The following is a 17041-nucleotide window of genomic DNA, read 5'->3' as shown; positions in this document are numbered from 1 at the left end:
TAAGTCGACAAACCTGTCTCCCAACTTTGTCTTACCATCATTTAGGTTTTTGTGTAACTTTTAAGATCATCATAATTCTATCTTGAAGTTGTGATTCAAATGTATTGTTATTTTAATGACTTCTTTATTTACCCGCGTCACCCTTAAAAGCCGACATTTCATCATTAATTTCGTGTTCAACAGGCTGTACTTATTGTTGTATGTTGTCTACATGTCTTATGTTTGATTCCGTTCAAACAGATTGTAACGCTTGCAAAGTACTTGACATAATATTTAATATTCTGGTAAATGAATCCCGAGTATCTGAAATACTTTCCTTGTTATCATTAATTTTTATTTTTGAAGTATTGAGTGTTTGGTAGAGGTTTTGTCCGCGATTCTCTGATCGATAACTATCAATACATTATTAGCTTGTTTTCTCCATGTTCCATATCTTTCAAACTTATTATCCTCAAAAGTGTAATGTAGTTGAGCGTCATCACGCTTTTGTAAAATTCTTTGTTAGCTGCATCAGATTGGTCAGTCGAATCTGCTAAATTTGAAACGTGGATGTTGGCTTAGTGACTCATCTTTCTTTTCTAAATCTGTCCTTATTCATTTAAAACTAAAATCACTACGACCTGTTATTATTAAATATATTTATATGATTGATTTAACATCAAACACAATTCTAAACAATATGTAATTGGCAAATCATTAAAATCAATTACTTTTCGGTCTCGCTTTAATTGTTCATATTAAATCTGTGAAGCACTTCTTCGTACCTTTTTTGTATGGACTATTAAAATCTTATCTCATTAACGCCTATTCCTTTACTAGCAATTTCGTCAATAGTAACCAACATACCTATAGCAGATTTTACCATCTCAGCATGATTTAAAATTGTCTTGTATAACAGAATGCCTTTAAAGCTTTTGTAACAAAACCTGGTAAAGTTGCTGCAAACCAAGTCAAAGCAAGAGGAATGATAAGACCCGTACCTAGCACTGCAACTCCTAAGTTATCAGCTGCAAAACTTATTCTACAGAAAACTCTTGCCATGCAAAGCTCTACTCATTCATTCTACACAAGCCACTTGTCATGCAATTCTCTACCAAGCCATTGTACAGAAAACACGTCCCAAGCAAAGCTCTACCCAGTCATTCAACGAAAAACACTTGCTATGCAAAGCACTACACAGTAATTATATGTAAAACACTTCTTATGTAAAGCTCTACCCAGTCTAAACTTATTCTACAGACTACATTTGCCATGCAAAGCACTACCTAGTCATTCTACGGAAAACATTTGCCATGCAAAGCTCTACCCAGTCATTCTACAGAAAACACTTGCCATGCAAAGCTCTACCCAGTCATTCTACAGAAAACACTTGCCATGCAAAGCTCTACCCAGTCATTCTACAGAAAACACTTGCCATGCAAAGCTCTACCCAGTCATTCTATGTAAAACACTTTTCATGCAAAGCTCTGCCCAGTCATTCTACATAAAACACTTGCCATACAATGCTCTACACAGTCGGATAAGCTCATATTATGTTTGATACTTTTATTACATCTCTGTAATGTTATCTCTCTTTAACTTACTCATAATTCCATTCATTTTCATCAAACTAAACATAATTCCATACTCGTTATCTACAATTTAAAGGTATTAAGTAACTACTAAATAGATTTACTTAATTGTCTTGCCTGATATAATCATTTGTGCCATTAGAAAGCCAATCGTTAACTGACTCAAAGAATAGGAATAACCAACAATTTTTACTTCTATACCTAGGTCTCTTGTCAAATCAATTTAAAATTTAAACAAATCCTCTTCCAAAACATAATAAAATTTACTGTAAGTTTGATTTTAAAGAAATAGAACATTAATTTTATGTTACATTGTAGTAAACGTTTTTCAAGCTCAGCTTTAAGCTGATTCTGTTTATTTTTTATGAAGATATCTCGCCTCATGATTGAGAAAGTTCAGGAACATTAGAATTTTCTTCAGTTTTACTTTTGGTATCTCCTAATTAAATTGCAGCTAAGTTAAAGTTTTCCCAAACTGTCAAGTTAATTTAAGTTTTTTTTCCAAAGTTATTCACGTCATGTTTCAAGTAATGTGTGAAACAACGTGCTACCGTTGGTTCCTGTTGTGCAGTCTACGTAAAGCCTCTGGTATTACTATTGTCACGTTATTGCTATAAATTAAACCCTCTGTTGTATATGTTTACGTTTTAAAATGAATGTGATTAAAAGTAAGCATATTCCTTAAAAAAAGCATCACAAACATGTAAAATCTGTGAGCGGTCTTGCTTTATTGCCTCTTCGTTGTTTGTTTCGCTCAGTCTCTTTGTTTTCTAAGAGATTAACACTATAACAAATGACAAAATCAAAGTGACGTCATAGCGAACATCGTTGTCAAACGTTCTAGTAACAATTCTTTTATAATGTCTCAAATGCATAAGTAGCATGTAAAATGACATACTACATGATACATTAAACTGAATCAGTAAGATACACGTGTATCTGTTAAAAGTATTAACATAGAATATACTTAAAGACGTACAGAAAACAGTTATATTATCTTTTAAATATGGATGTCTCATTAAACACTTCAAATTTAAAACTTTAATAAAGCTTACAAATAATCTTAGAACTAGAACTTTTTTCGATAGGTCTCTTTGAACTGGGGCATTTTAGATAGGTATATGTTTGTATATACGTTTTACTAAGAGTAAGAAATTATTTTTCGATACTGTATCGCCCTTCTGACGTCATTTTGCATTGGATAAAGTATAGGCTAGCTACATTATGCACACATAATTTGTACAAATAGTCTCTTTTTTTTAAAGAATATTGCAAGACAGTGATAGAACGCGATAAACGAGTCAGACAAATATATGTAGCTTAGAACACAAGCTATTACTTATTTGCAGACCTCTTGAAACGTTACTTTATACTTTTTATTTTTTCTGAGAACGTATGTGGACTTCATGAGAGAGAGAGAGAGAGAGAGAGGTGCAACCTGTTTTTCACTAGCCAGTAATCTTTGCCCGTGTCCATGTCTGTTCCATATCCGACAATCAATACAGCATGAATGATCTTGCCCGTACAGAGTGGGTCGTCATACACACCTAAAACAATTAAATTAGAAGTATTCAAAAAAAATCGGATACGTAGAAGCTTAAAATATGGGACTGTATTGTGATCCACGTTTTTCACATACACTTAAGCTAGTATAATGCCGTGCTGTCTTTGGCTGAATTTAAATATCGGTTAATAAGATTCCTATTCAAAGTTGCGTAATAAAATTCTCAACTGCAGAAGTTAATGAAGTATTTGATCTAAATAACAAAAACAGATATAATAAATATAATGATAACATATTTGAAATACGAAAACTCTCCCTTTAGTTGATAAAAATGCTTTTCACGATTTAATTCAAAACCCAAATTTAATACTGAGTTCGTCACCTTTTCTTAATGAATTTTAATTGATTCACATTGCATAGCAAATCACAAGAAGAGCATTGGATTCATGGTTATATTTCAAGCCCGAGATATTTTAACTATATCTCATTAATTTGGTTTGATATTGTTTTTGTTTTTTATTTAAAAGTTGATACATCATTTTTATATAAAAGTCATACATTTCATTACGTCCAGAAACAAGTTTTTACACTTGCTAAGGAGAACATTAACTGAGATATTTTGGTTTTAGGAATGTTGTTGTTGTTGTTTTTCTTGTAGGGCTTAACGCATTTTTTCAGCACAAGATAGGCTATACATGGCGGCCAGTATAATTGGTGAAGGAAGAACCCTGGAAGAACGACTGACCCACTAGAAGCTACTGGCAGGCTTTCTCACGTACGCACGTTAGCCGAGCCTGGTTATTAGGAATGCAAATATTTTACTACCTCCTTGGTAATTTTTAAAAGACGTGCTGGCGCATATTGCCACAGACACGGGATTTCATGGACGATTCGTTTCTAGATTGAGTATGTAAGCATCCGCTGCACGCGGCGGCCACCTTAGACTTAAGGGCCATGCAATTCTGAGCCTGGGACAAACGAAAAACAGCATACGAAAGCTAAAAATTGAAAGCTAATTTAATAGATGAAAACTCAACACATGCATTGCAGCACATGTAAATACAAAGCGCCGTATTTAGTGACTGTTGATGGATACCAAAGGATGTTTTTTGCTCGTCATCTTCTCATAGTATAATCTGCTGTTGATTTCAACTTTGATCTAGGTAGCTCAAGGAAATGTATTGTGTCAATCATAACAAGAATTAAAACATGTATTACCACTAGCACTGCTAGCGTTACTTTTGTCATTATTGCAGTAGTAGTAGCAGTAATGTTAATGATGGCTTGAGATTAAAATATTACAATAATCAATGAACACAAAACAGTAGTAACTCTCTCTCTCTCTCTCTCTCTCCAGCTACCGTCTCGACGTAGGGATAATCTTGCTCGGACTCCGCTCCTCCATATGACTGTACATAAGCGAAAGCCTCAGCCACGAATCCCCCATCGCAACCCGTATTCCAAGATCCAAATGAGCAGTCAACAAGCTGCTGTTTACTCAGAGGTACCAGCTGTCCGGTTTTACGGAAATGTTGACCCTTAAATGATCCTGTCTGGAATAATAAAACGATTCGTAAAATATGTTTGCTTGTTTGGTTGTTTTTAATCCTCGTGCTTACCGAAAAAGGCGTTGATGTTATCTTCCTCGTCTGTGGAATGTTTGCACGCATGCGTGTGTTTGATATGTTGCGCAACTCGTCCTACTAGGGCCAAGGTAAAGACTTTGAACTTTGGGATATGCATCGGATGGGCTACAACTGTTTAAAAAATTTGATACAGCTATTGGCGGAGTGGTAAGTGGGATTGGGTGTTTTTGCATAAATTTCATCTGGTTCCCAAATTACTAGAAGAACATTTCTTTGAAGTGGTTTGTGTCAAATGTCGAATAAAACCCTTGGGTCATGCCTCGGAGGTATGAGTTTGTGGATCCTGGGTTATAACTTGCAAACGGTTGAGGTCCAAAACCTATAATCATTCCTGCTAATTAAGCATACAAAGACAAATTTATCCATGCAATTGACATTGACCCCTGGGTCAAAATTGACCGATGAGTATATACCAACCCCCTAGAAATTTACCTCAGAAGCACAAATTTATTCATTTTATTAATTTAAATTAACAATTTAAAAAGTAATTGTTATTGTAGTGGATATCTTACAAGGTTTGCATGCTTCTAAAAACATTTGAAGAAAACAAACCAATATGCAAATGAACCACAAGACCTCAAAGAAAAAATTGTAATAGGGACAACGCTTAACGTTTATAGCATCTTTAATTAGTGGAACGCACCTGTTCCTCGTATCTCTGTTCGTTGCGAGTATGATCTGCACGGTTGCAGCTTGAGTTGGAATTATTGCAAAAGGACATGAGTATATACTGGTTCATGTTACAAGCCATAGTAAATACCGGCGTACCAAAGTCCTCATTAAGGTAGCCATCATGACTACGTCTAGAGCTCGCATATTCTCTATCATAAAGATTCCAATGGAGGTCAACGTAGGCCTTACAACTGTATCAATTGAAGTAAACATTCCAGTTAATTTGAAGTAGAAGCCGATTACAACTTTAATCCTCACATTTATACGTAAGAAAACGACGGCATTATCCCATGTCAGGAGCACTATAATCCCCTTATGCTACCATTCTACTGGTATGACATATCCAAAGAATAGATGGGTTTTGCAAATATGTAGCATCTCTCCTGATAACAATATTAGTGAAAGCTTTTCCACGTTGTATAAATTTTCCTCTTTCTTGTATTCAGACGAATCTTTGATGTAAAATATACCATCAACATTAGCAGCAGAGGAGGTGAACAGACCTTTTGCTGAAGCGTATTTGTTTAAACTAAAACCTCACCCGAAAAATGAGGTTTTAGTTTAAACAAATACGTTTCAGCAAAAGGTTTGTTCACCTCTTCTGCTGCTACATTACCTCCCTTTGAGTCTTTCAATTTATTTTACCTTAAGCAAAATAATATAGGCAATTAAAACACAACGCTCATAATTATCAATAATGTTTTCGTATATGACAAATAAGGTTGAGGTACATTAATAATTTGAAAATGAAGTCAATATATCAATGAGTATTTATAAGAGAGTATACGGGCGTAGCAAGCAAAGGGATGAGAGAATTATGTAAAACCTTTTAGAATCACATATAGAGAGAGGTAACTCACTTTTCTATATGTTGGCTGTATTTGATTAAAGATGCATGAGTTATTATTGCAAAGTTAATGATTTATCAAAGTTGACATCGTCTCATATAAATAAAGGCGAAGCTAGAATGTTTTTAACTCATATTTATGATCAAAGAATATTGAGTGAACATAAGATGTTTTATAACCAGGTAACTAGGATCGTACGTAACCAAGTGACCAGAGTCATATATAAAAAGGTAAGGAGAATCTAATGTAACCATTTAACCAGGATCTTATGTAACCAGGTGACCAGGATCATATATAGCCAGGTAACCAGAATCGTAGGTAACTAGTTAAACCATCCAATTGACAATGCCCGATAAAGGATATGTTGTACAATTTTGAGAATACCAATATAAAGGCAAAGTTCCTTTTCGGATTGAGTGCGATTTTCATTGTGTTATACAATTAATTAATGATGTTCAAGGACATAGTGATCATTCCTAGACAATAAAAGCAGCTGAACATGTTCTGTACGTATATCAAGTCAGTACATAATGAATCGGAAACTGTTTCGAATAAAGAGACGAACTCTGGTCCCGTGGCGGACAGAACCGAACTCGCCAACAATGACAGTACAGTCAGGCTGAACATCATTCCCTGAAAAGAATTATCTCGACTGACCAAATGAAAAAAAATATAAACGATGACATCGTTGCAATAAATAAATAAGTAATAATAATAATAATACAGTGAAACTCCCCATATTCTAAACCAGTGTAACGGAATTTTGTTTGGAGTGATGAGTATTTCCATCTATAATAAATACAAATTCCCAGTAAACCGAAAACCCTCAACTCCGAATATCAAAACAAATTTCGATCCCAAATTTCATTTTTACGCTAAACTAGAAACCAAAACCAAACTTCACTTCAAATTTGGAACGTATTTTGGCTGCTAAAATCTTGAAACGTGCTGCAACAGAATAATTATGGTTAGAAAGTACTGTTGTAGGCTAATCTGTGAGACCAAAACCCAGAATATATCCCATGGGCACGTGAAGCTAAAACAATATTGACACGCGCTAATAGACAATAGAGCTGACAGTAGACTAACCGGAAGTCTTTGCACGATAAAAAGGAGCCAGCTTTTAAGCGAATTATTAAATACTAATGCTTCTATGTATGCTATTTCAGAAAGAGAATATTTATTTGTTTAATATATACTTTTGATTATGTTCCTCGTTTGTATTAATGATAAGCGGAAGTGTTGTATTATTTCACGAAATATTAGGGAGTTATTAACCAGGCATATAACAATCGCTTTCCAAGCTTTTCTGACGGAGACCGACAAAACAGTGTTCTAAACGCTAGATGCACTCCACTGATTTTCAATGGAGAAAAATCATTACATCACATACGTGTATTTGACTGTCATTTGTCTTCACATGTACAGATGTCAGAGCGACCAATTAAGCGTCGTAGGATTGAACTATCGTTACAAAAAATGGTGCCAAAACCTACACTGAAGAAACTAGGGGAAACTTTCAGCATAGGAACATGATATTCTACAAGAATTTGAAAGCAACGATGATGCAACGATGATACAATACAAGCGTCGTTACAACAATGTCTGCAGATCAATCAGAATGATGTTGTGTGGCAATATTTTAGCCAAGCTAGGATCAAAAACATTCCAAATTCAACCTTTATGCTATATAATATCTCTCTCTCTCTCTCTCTCTCTCTCTCTCTTCATATAAGAGCTTAGAGAAAGACATTTTCTTCATATCTGACAAAACATGAGCAAACAGGAAACATCTAAAAACCTAAAATGCTTTTATGCCCCAAGAGTTTTCGGTTTTGAGGGGTGTCACTGAAATTATAAATTTAATCATAATCATCATTGTCGTCGTCCTCATCGTCATCGTTATGATCATATTCGTTTCTTCATCGTTATCATAATCATTTTTGTTGTGAGCGTTGTCAGTATGACAGTCACCAACCTCTTCTTGCCCCTCTTTCTCCTCCTACGATATCGTACCCGTAGCGGTGTACATTTTCTCCAAAGTCGATCACCATAATGACGTAGATGTGGACCTTATATTTACTGTCAAAACAAACATATAAAAGCACGATATAAAGAAGTACCTATAAAGAATACCAATCAAAGTAATAATGATAGAAAGTAGTTAATGTAATTCGTTACCTGAAATCTCATCCATGAATAATGTCGAAATACATTAATGTAGGTAACAGATTCACCGTTCATAACTGATCAAAATAGTTGTCCATTACAAATTATGAGAGACAGACAGATAGAGACAGACCTGTTCTGCTACTGCATGGACGCGACGCGACCTATTCTGCTTTTGTGTGGAAGGGACGAGAACAATATATGAAAAGACAGCCAGGAGCTCTTATACTCCGACAAATTCCTGGTCATGAATTTGACATCCATAAAATAAAATAAATTAAGATATGCTCATTTTATCAAGAGTTGCACTTCCTTTCATTGTGTGCACAATGCATTTCAATTTCGATTAACAAAATTTATAATGTATATATTCAGTTCATACACATATCAGTACTAGTATATATAATTGTCAATTGTCTAATTAATGTTATTGTTTATATGTTATTTTAATAAAATATGCTAATACTTGTGTGAAATAAAAATCATCTTTAGGAATAATAATATGATCATCATCATAATGTGTATTAATTCATTCATTCATTCATTCATTTATTCATTCATTCATTCATTGATAATAATAATGACAATAATAATTAGTATTTATTTATTTATTTTCAGTGAAACAGTCATTAATGGCAGAGGCTCCAACATTTGACAATCTAACTGTTATGCTGTATTGAGAAAAGTATAATTCACATAGATTTGTCCTAAATTGTTAAAACATGCATTATTGACTTGTGAAGAAATAAGCTAGATATTTTTGGCAACATCCGAGTGCAGCAATATTTACTTGTCCGTTCTCATGGCAACAGATATGATAGACAAATATCAGATAATGATTTGTTTCATAGTACGTGCCTCAAATACTCCAGTAAGCCTTCAAGAAAATGTGTAAAGTTAGAACGTTAACGTCAGCATGCAAAGAACCTTTTTTATGTATAAGTAAATCTTACAGATAAGTAATAAAGCATGACCATTAGATACATGCAGCGACCGCTCCTGTGGCCTATTGGCAAAAGGATCCACCTCGGATGCGGGAGGTCGCGAGTTCGAACACCAGCTGAGTCATAACAAATGCATATAAATATGGTACTAGCCGCTGTCTCGCTTGGCGCTCAGGATTAAGAGGTTAGTGGTAGGACTGGTCGGCCTGGTGTCAGGATGGGACTTGGTGGGACATGATGCTACATGTATGCGACAGGATGCCCCAGTGCTAGACATCACTATAAACTATCACCGCAGACATCGTAGCGATATCACTGAATAATTGTTAAAACTACGTTAAAAATCCCAATGCACACACACACACACATAGATACATGAACCATACAAAGCGTATGTTTCTCTCTGTGTTGATTTTCTGAATAATAAAAGTGATTCAATTAATAAGATTACATATATTAGATTATCACTTAAATATGCAAATACTTCGACATCAGACATCATAAAAAACAGCGTTAGAACAATCCTATACAAACTTCAATGAAACTTGTTAATTTATTTTAATGAGTCAATTACATATATATTTATTTCAATATGCCAACTTTCACTCACTTGCTGAAATTCCATATCCTGGTCAAAAAGTCTGTCCCAATTCGAATTTGTTCAAGTACAGTATGGATCAAGTGTCAAATTCGAAAATAATTTAACTCAGATGGCCTTTCATGGGATTGTAGTATATATGTATGACATTCTTCCAATGATATAGGGAACGAAGAAGACCAATAAAACAAAAGCTTTCACAGATTTTAATTTGGCAAATGCGGCAGACTAATCATGGAAGCAAATATAAATAGTCTAACCATCTGTGTTGAATCACTCTCAATGAACTTTCATTTTTTAGAAGAGGAGAATAAATAAAACCATTGTCAAAAATTGCTCTCAACGCTACTCTTCCTGTAACATCGCTACTGGTCATATGTTTGATAAAACACACCAGGGCAAGTATATACATCAAATTTAGCACATACGTGCACTATCAACGTTTGGTTTATGATATTCGGAGCACTGCTTTCATGCTCTTCACTTATTGCACAGTCTAGCCAGGGAGTGTCAAAATTGTGTAGTCTGAACAGCAGGAACACCTTTTCTTAATTTGTGTTCTGACAACTTCCATTTAGAAGTCGAGACTCCACTTACTTGTTTGTTTGGTTTTTCTTTAAATTTCTTTTATTTTTTATTTTTTTGGGGGGAGGGGGTTGTTGGTGTTTTTAATTTCTCAAAAGCCCGTATCATACATTATAATAAAGGAAATGATGAGGAAATAGAAATATATTTCCACTATTTCTAGCTGGTCCTTTCAACAAGATTGCTGGACCTGAACTGCAGGAGACCAAATCATATTGGCCTGGTGGTCGCGGGCTACTGATCCCAAGCCTCTGTCCATCGTTTTCTCTATAATAGGCTGTCTCTTCTTCAGTTGTTGCAGTATTGGTGGATGTTAGATCCCCACTTTAATACGGCAATGGTGATGGGGTGTGGTTTGGTTATCTTTGTCTAAGGGATGAATAACCTGTTATTGCCAGGATCGCGTAAATAATAAAACAAAATGAAATTAATGGTGGAATAACATGGATCACAGCATATTTACAGAACAGAACAAAACGATCTCCCGTGTGTAAAATATAACAATATAATCAATTGCATGAACAAAATGAAATTGAACATGACATATGAATGATACTCTTTCTCATAGAAATAAAATTACCAAATTGCAATTAACCGTTCTTTTTATACAGATAAGACAAATTTCACTGCAAAATCGAGTGAAGGATCAAACTCAATTTGCCCTACATACCTACATAACCTGGTTGCTTGCCGGTCCTTCCAAATTCAATGTTGATGACAAGTCAGAGTCGATCCTGTTCTCTCCCTCTCCCTCTCTCTCTCTCTCCATAGTTCTGTTGTTTGCTCTCTTTACCCAGTATTTGATGATGCATTTATGAAGCTATTTCACCTTTTTAAATAGAAAATAAAGAATATACAATTTAAATATTTGACTGGCATTTTACTTCTGGGGTCGAGCTCTGATTAGGTCAGATATCGTCTTAACATAATTAAACAGAAACTGAGGCTAATCTGGATCAGTTCGCATCTTGACAGCTGATACAAAACTCATTTTCTCTCCCTAGCGACTGCTTTGTATCCCTAAATGAACTATGATACAAAATAGACCTCTTGATAACTAGTACTACGTCCCTGATATGGATAATAAATCATTAACTGGACTAAATGTCGGTCGACAGGCGTTCTTATTGCCAAATATCATTCATTATGAAAATGAATTAACGAAATTAACTCCATGTCTTAAGTAAAATATTTGCTAGGTAACAACTCATTGGTATAACATACTATAACCTATGTATTATTTAAGTCTTAGCGTACATAATTCATATGATTTGAAACAGATAAATTCACGTAATTCTTACAAATTCTTATCAAAAGTAATGCATGAAACTCTTACTGTACATGATTCTATTACATAGAAACTAGTAAATAAGAACCATTATCTCAGGATCGTCATCAAGAGAATAATAATAATAATAATAATTATATATATATATATATATATATATATATATATATATATATATATATATATATATATATATATATATATTAGAATAAATGAGTCATATAACGTTCAAGACAAATAAATGCAAATAATTAACCTCCGTACTTATCAAAACAAAATTGATGTATGAATTTAAACAAAATCAAACAAATAATTACAAACTTATATCAAGGAAGAAACTGTATGAGATTGCGACCCTTCCATGTGCCTTTTCGAGAATCGCTGTCTTCTATTTAGCCAAATCGTTTTGTTCCTTTATGTTCCATGTCCCTCAAACTTCCAGACACCCGTCCATTTTGACAATTTTGAACCAAAATTACTTTCTTGCATCCTCGCAGAAACTTAGATTGGCTAATTTCGCGAGGGGAAATACTTAAAACCTTGAATTTCGTCTGGATAGCACACACACACCCATTTAGCTTAGCCATCAGGATTAAATTGATTTAATTTATCGAGGTTTGAGTGACACCACATATTTTCGTGCTTTCTTAATAAACGATTTCTGGAAAATTTCATTTTATCAAACTTATTTCAAATGGTACGCAGTTGTCGTCATTATTTCAACTTTTAAATTTTTCCATTATTTAAACCAAATTAACATCGCATCGTCCATCTGTCTGACCGTTATCCCAATTAAAAATCAATCATGCCTCAAACAGGCACATAAAGCCATTTCAGGCTAGCGAATCACGTCGGTGCCTAACCCATGTATCTATGTTAATTGTTATGGGTCACTCTGATTGCTACAAGATTCATTGTTACGTGCTGCACTGCCAGCTTACAAAATTCACTGTTATTGTGGAAAGAGAAAGTGGACCTGTAAATAAATAAAATGAGACTCCAGAAGAAAAAAAATGCTTGCATGTATTTCCACCTGACGTAATTCCAAGTATGAACTGTTGAGAGTAGTATTTATTCCCCAGGTGAAATATATTTTATCTGTACCTAAAATGTATTTAATGGGAGTTCAATACCTTAACTACTGACCATGTTTGCATTTTTACATCTTACTCAATGTGTGATCCTTATATCAATTAAGACAATATATACTATGCATCAATTTTGGATTGAACGATATCATTTTAAAGTTTCTAATTATAATCCTTGTGATATACAGGCATTGATTCAGATGCATGAAAACCAGTGTCCTATTGTCTACCGCTAGTTTTATTTAAAACGGGCATAGCTCCATGGTAAACCGCATGATGAAAGTAAACTAAACAAAAATACATTGATATAAGTTATTGCCTATTTTTGTATTATTTCTCAATAAGCCTATCCAAATTGAACATTAGTACCTCACACCACGCAATACAAAACACGACCCAAACACCTAACACAATGACGTATTCTTATTACTAAACACATACATTACAAAATAGCCAGTGAAATCATTTTGTTAAGAACTTAGTGAGTGTGCATTTTTCAAAATTAATCCAAGACGTAAAGTCTAGTGATTACTGTTTATTATTACTCCTACAAAATGACTATGTACTCGGTTTGAGAAATATCTTCCCACTGCCAGTTCCAAATAATCAAATAAATAATCACCAAAAGCTAACAAAGCTATAAAAGGATAGCACATTCAGGAGTGTTTTATAACAGGACAACAGAAAATATTCAAGATTAGTTGAGTCCACACTTATTTTTTTCACCTATTACATAGAATGGAAATCTAAATCTAGAAAGTGTAGTAAATTATGATGGCAAGAAACTGTACTAAGTTTCAAAGCAATTCACTTTTAAGTGCGAGAATACATGCAGTCTTATTCATAATATCTTCTTGTGAACTAAATCAGCTGTTGGTTGAAAGGACAATAACTCTTACAAAACTCATGGGAACACAGTGATTTGTCAATATTCCACTTTAGGATGATCACCAGAGTATGAACCAAGATTAAGGTGTTGAAATCAAAATTGCAGGCCATGCTGTGTTCACAAGACTCCGTCGTACACTGCATTCATCTTTAGCACAAAAGGACCATAACATTTACCCCCCCCCCCGTCCAAAAAAAAAAACAGTGATATGCTGATTGAATCTTTAGATGATGACTATAACAATCCACAATTTGATGACAATCGGTCGAAAACATTGAAACTAGATGCGGACACCGATTCTGATATTTATTCGATCCGTATTCAAGTCAAAAAGGGCATGCATATCATCAGATAATAGTCAGATGATATATCGAGTTTTATTTGATCCACTGAAAACTTTGAGATTGGATGCGTTCACGTGATTGTGAGAAAGACGGAAGGAGATACACGAAGAGTTCAAAGTACCCCAATCTTTATGGTATTTATGGTAACAAGGGTAATCTTAGTTTTTTGTTTGTTTTTTTTTAAATTCTCGTTTCTATTTTATAGTATTTTAAAAAGTAAAAGTAGGACTATTCGCCTAAGAGCCTGGCTATAATGAAATTCAGAGATTAAACTCAGATGGCATAACTCGCACAATTCAGCTGTTAAAATCATCCATTTATTCCATTTTACCTTTTAACCTTTTCCGAATCACTTTTAAAGTCATATGTCTCGATCACAAAGCGAAATTATTGACGACAGAAAAGGAGCAAAAAACAGTACAAGCAATGCATTGTGGATCAGAAAAGGTAGTACCCATGAGTCGTTCAATTTTTTGTATCGCTTGAAATTGGCTTCCAGGTTTAAAAGGCCTATATAATCCCTTTCTTTTCCAGAGTAGTGTTTCGATGAAACAAAGACTATAGCTATCGAGTCGGCTTTCAGTACGAAACGGAAACTTGTAGGGGTTATCACTGCAAGCTAGAAGTATGAAACTATTTATCTGTCCGTAATCTGATGATAACGATAACGGAACTAATTTTTATTACAGTTTCAGCCACTTTCAAAAGTTCGGTTTCCGATAGTTTCTGGAAATAGCGTAACGAAGTAAATGATTTTACCCTCATTTGTTACATGTCATTGAGTGGTTACTTGCTGACTCTACACATGTTACATGGCACTGAGTGGTCACTTGCTGACTCCACACATGATACTTGTTTATTTATTTTATTTACTGGAAGGAAAGGAACATTATTTCAACATTATGTTGAAAGAGCTCTTTTGTTAAGAAAGATAATGTTTGGTCAGCACATCTTAAGTTTAGAAAATGTTTATCCATAAGTAACTACGACTCAATTCAATATACTTACATATTTTAAATAGCTAACTTTCAAATGACTTGTTCCTTAAAGAGGTCATTATGGTTATGGTGTTATTCGTTTTATACCCCAATAACAAAAAAATGAAACAAACTATTTTATTAAAAATTGCGACACCATCTTATACTATTTGTGTTATTGCCTGTGTCCTGCATATGGGTCAATTTAAAATACAGCGCAACTCTTTGCCAACCACTCGGACGATAATCAAGTGTTCGCTGCGTAAGTCAGGTCGTTCCTAAAAGAGGGTGGGATGCAGGTTCACTAACAGAAAGCAGTATCATACCCTGGCTGGGTTTGAGAGGTTTTAATTAAAGGAGGTAGTCGGTATGTGAGGTAACATTGCTGGATACATTTGAATCTTTGGAAGGCTGCTACGGGAAAACACCGTTTGTATAAATCAGAAGGTGAATGGTTGTATATTCCTTTGGAATAGCTGAAGTCTGGTATTGTGTTTCAAATACTGTCGTCGAATACCAAAGACGTGAAACCAGGTCATCTTAATTAAAAAATGATTTACAGAGGATTTCTATAGGTAATTTTAGTTGATATCAGGAAGTATGTCACAAGTGGAAACATTGTAATGCACAAATTACGAAGCCAATAGTGACAATACAAAATATTTCCACTTCAAGAGTAATATATTTTCTTATAACTATTTAAGAAACGTAGGTTTCCTCTTTATTATATATTTTTTTACAGCAAAAGCCTTCTATTTGCATATATTTGTTTCTTCATTATGTGTCAAAATGATTAACGGCTGCATAACTACATCGATAAAAAGAAGACTCGAAATTTTATAATAATGTTATGACGACTTTGCTCAAATTTAAAATGTACATGTACATGCTTCACATTTGTTTTTTGTTTTTTTAAATAATGATTTTTTATATGAAAATGAAAATATGTTTATTTTCGTTAACACATTTCTCGCGCAGTCATACAGTGAACAATGCTAAGGGTGGAGATACGGTAGAAGCCTGACAAAACAGTCCAACAGACTTCCGTAGTAAAGATGCCTCATGCGATAACTATTAGATCGCTACTTAAGCCATTTATTACATCATTAATCAAGAGTTTTTTCTTAAAAGTGCGTAAAGTTTATCGTTGAGTGTAACATGCACTAGATTTTGAATGGGCGACACAAAATATGGACTAGCAACAGGTCATGTAAGTTTACTGACTGGCACTCCACATGATTCAAGTGTAAAACGTATCTAAAACATATAATACCTGAAGCCGACTTGTTGTTGTTTAGGGCACATATCAGGATATTCTTGATAGCGCCTTCTTATTAGTTACACTGACATATACTAGTATAGGACACACGGTACTAATGATACGGAAAATGGGAACCATCCTGGAAATGGGTGAACCAAAAACAGAGTATATATATATATATATATATATATATATATATATATATATATATATATATATATATATATATGGGTTTAGCTGACCAGGATTGGTTAATAATGTAAGTTATGTTTTAGAAAAAAGAATCTTTTGAAAGCTTATCTTAGTTGTAGGTGAAAAAACAGAGACATTGTTTTATTGATGGAATTTCAGACGTTTAACAGTCTTGAGTTTGGAACATTCATTACTAAAATTATCACCGGACTCTTTGGTGCGGAATTGAAAGCACATGTTTCAAACACATGAAGGTCCTTTCCTCTACACAGAAGCTGACATCCAGGTTTCATCTATACTGTTAAATATAGGTTTGATCATGAGCGCTCAAAATTGTTAAGTTGCTGAATTTTTTAATATCATGGTGCTTGCATAGGTTTACTATGGAAAGTGAATTAGTATAGTGCGTCCGTATTAGTACACTGGCATACACAAGCATGAGATCTGCTCATCCTAATGGAGAGA

General features: G+C 34.2%; 1 long non-coding RNA gene across 1 annotated transcript; it reads right to left on the bottom strand.

Moving 5' to 3' along the window:
• Nucleotides 1–2896: 2896 nt before the first annotated feature.
• On the bottom strand, nt 2897–8645 carry LOC149797231 (uncharacterized). The gene is made up of 3 exons (XR_016421787.1): nt 8544–8645; nt 4437–4628; nt 2897–3118 (listed from the first exon to the last, which is right to left on the bottom strand). It is a non-coding gene; the product is annotated as an uncharacterized LOC149797231 (long non-coding RNA).
• Nucleotides 8646–17041: the final 8396 nt, after the last annotated feature.

This window comes from Sinohyriopsis cumingii, chromosome 6 (genome assembly GCF_028554795.1).
Source record: "Sinohyriopsis cumingii isolate HCF-2022 chromosome 6, ASM2855479v2, whole genome shotgun sequence".
NCBI lineage: Eukaryota > Metazoa > Mollusca > Bivalvia > Unionida > Unionidae > Sinohyriopsis > Sinohyriopsis cumingii.
This window is presented reverse-complemented; position numbering and strand designations above follow the sequence as displayed.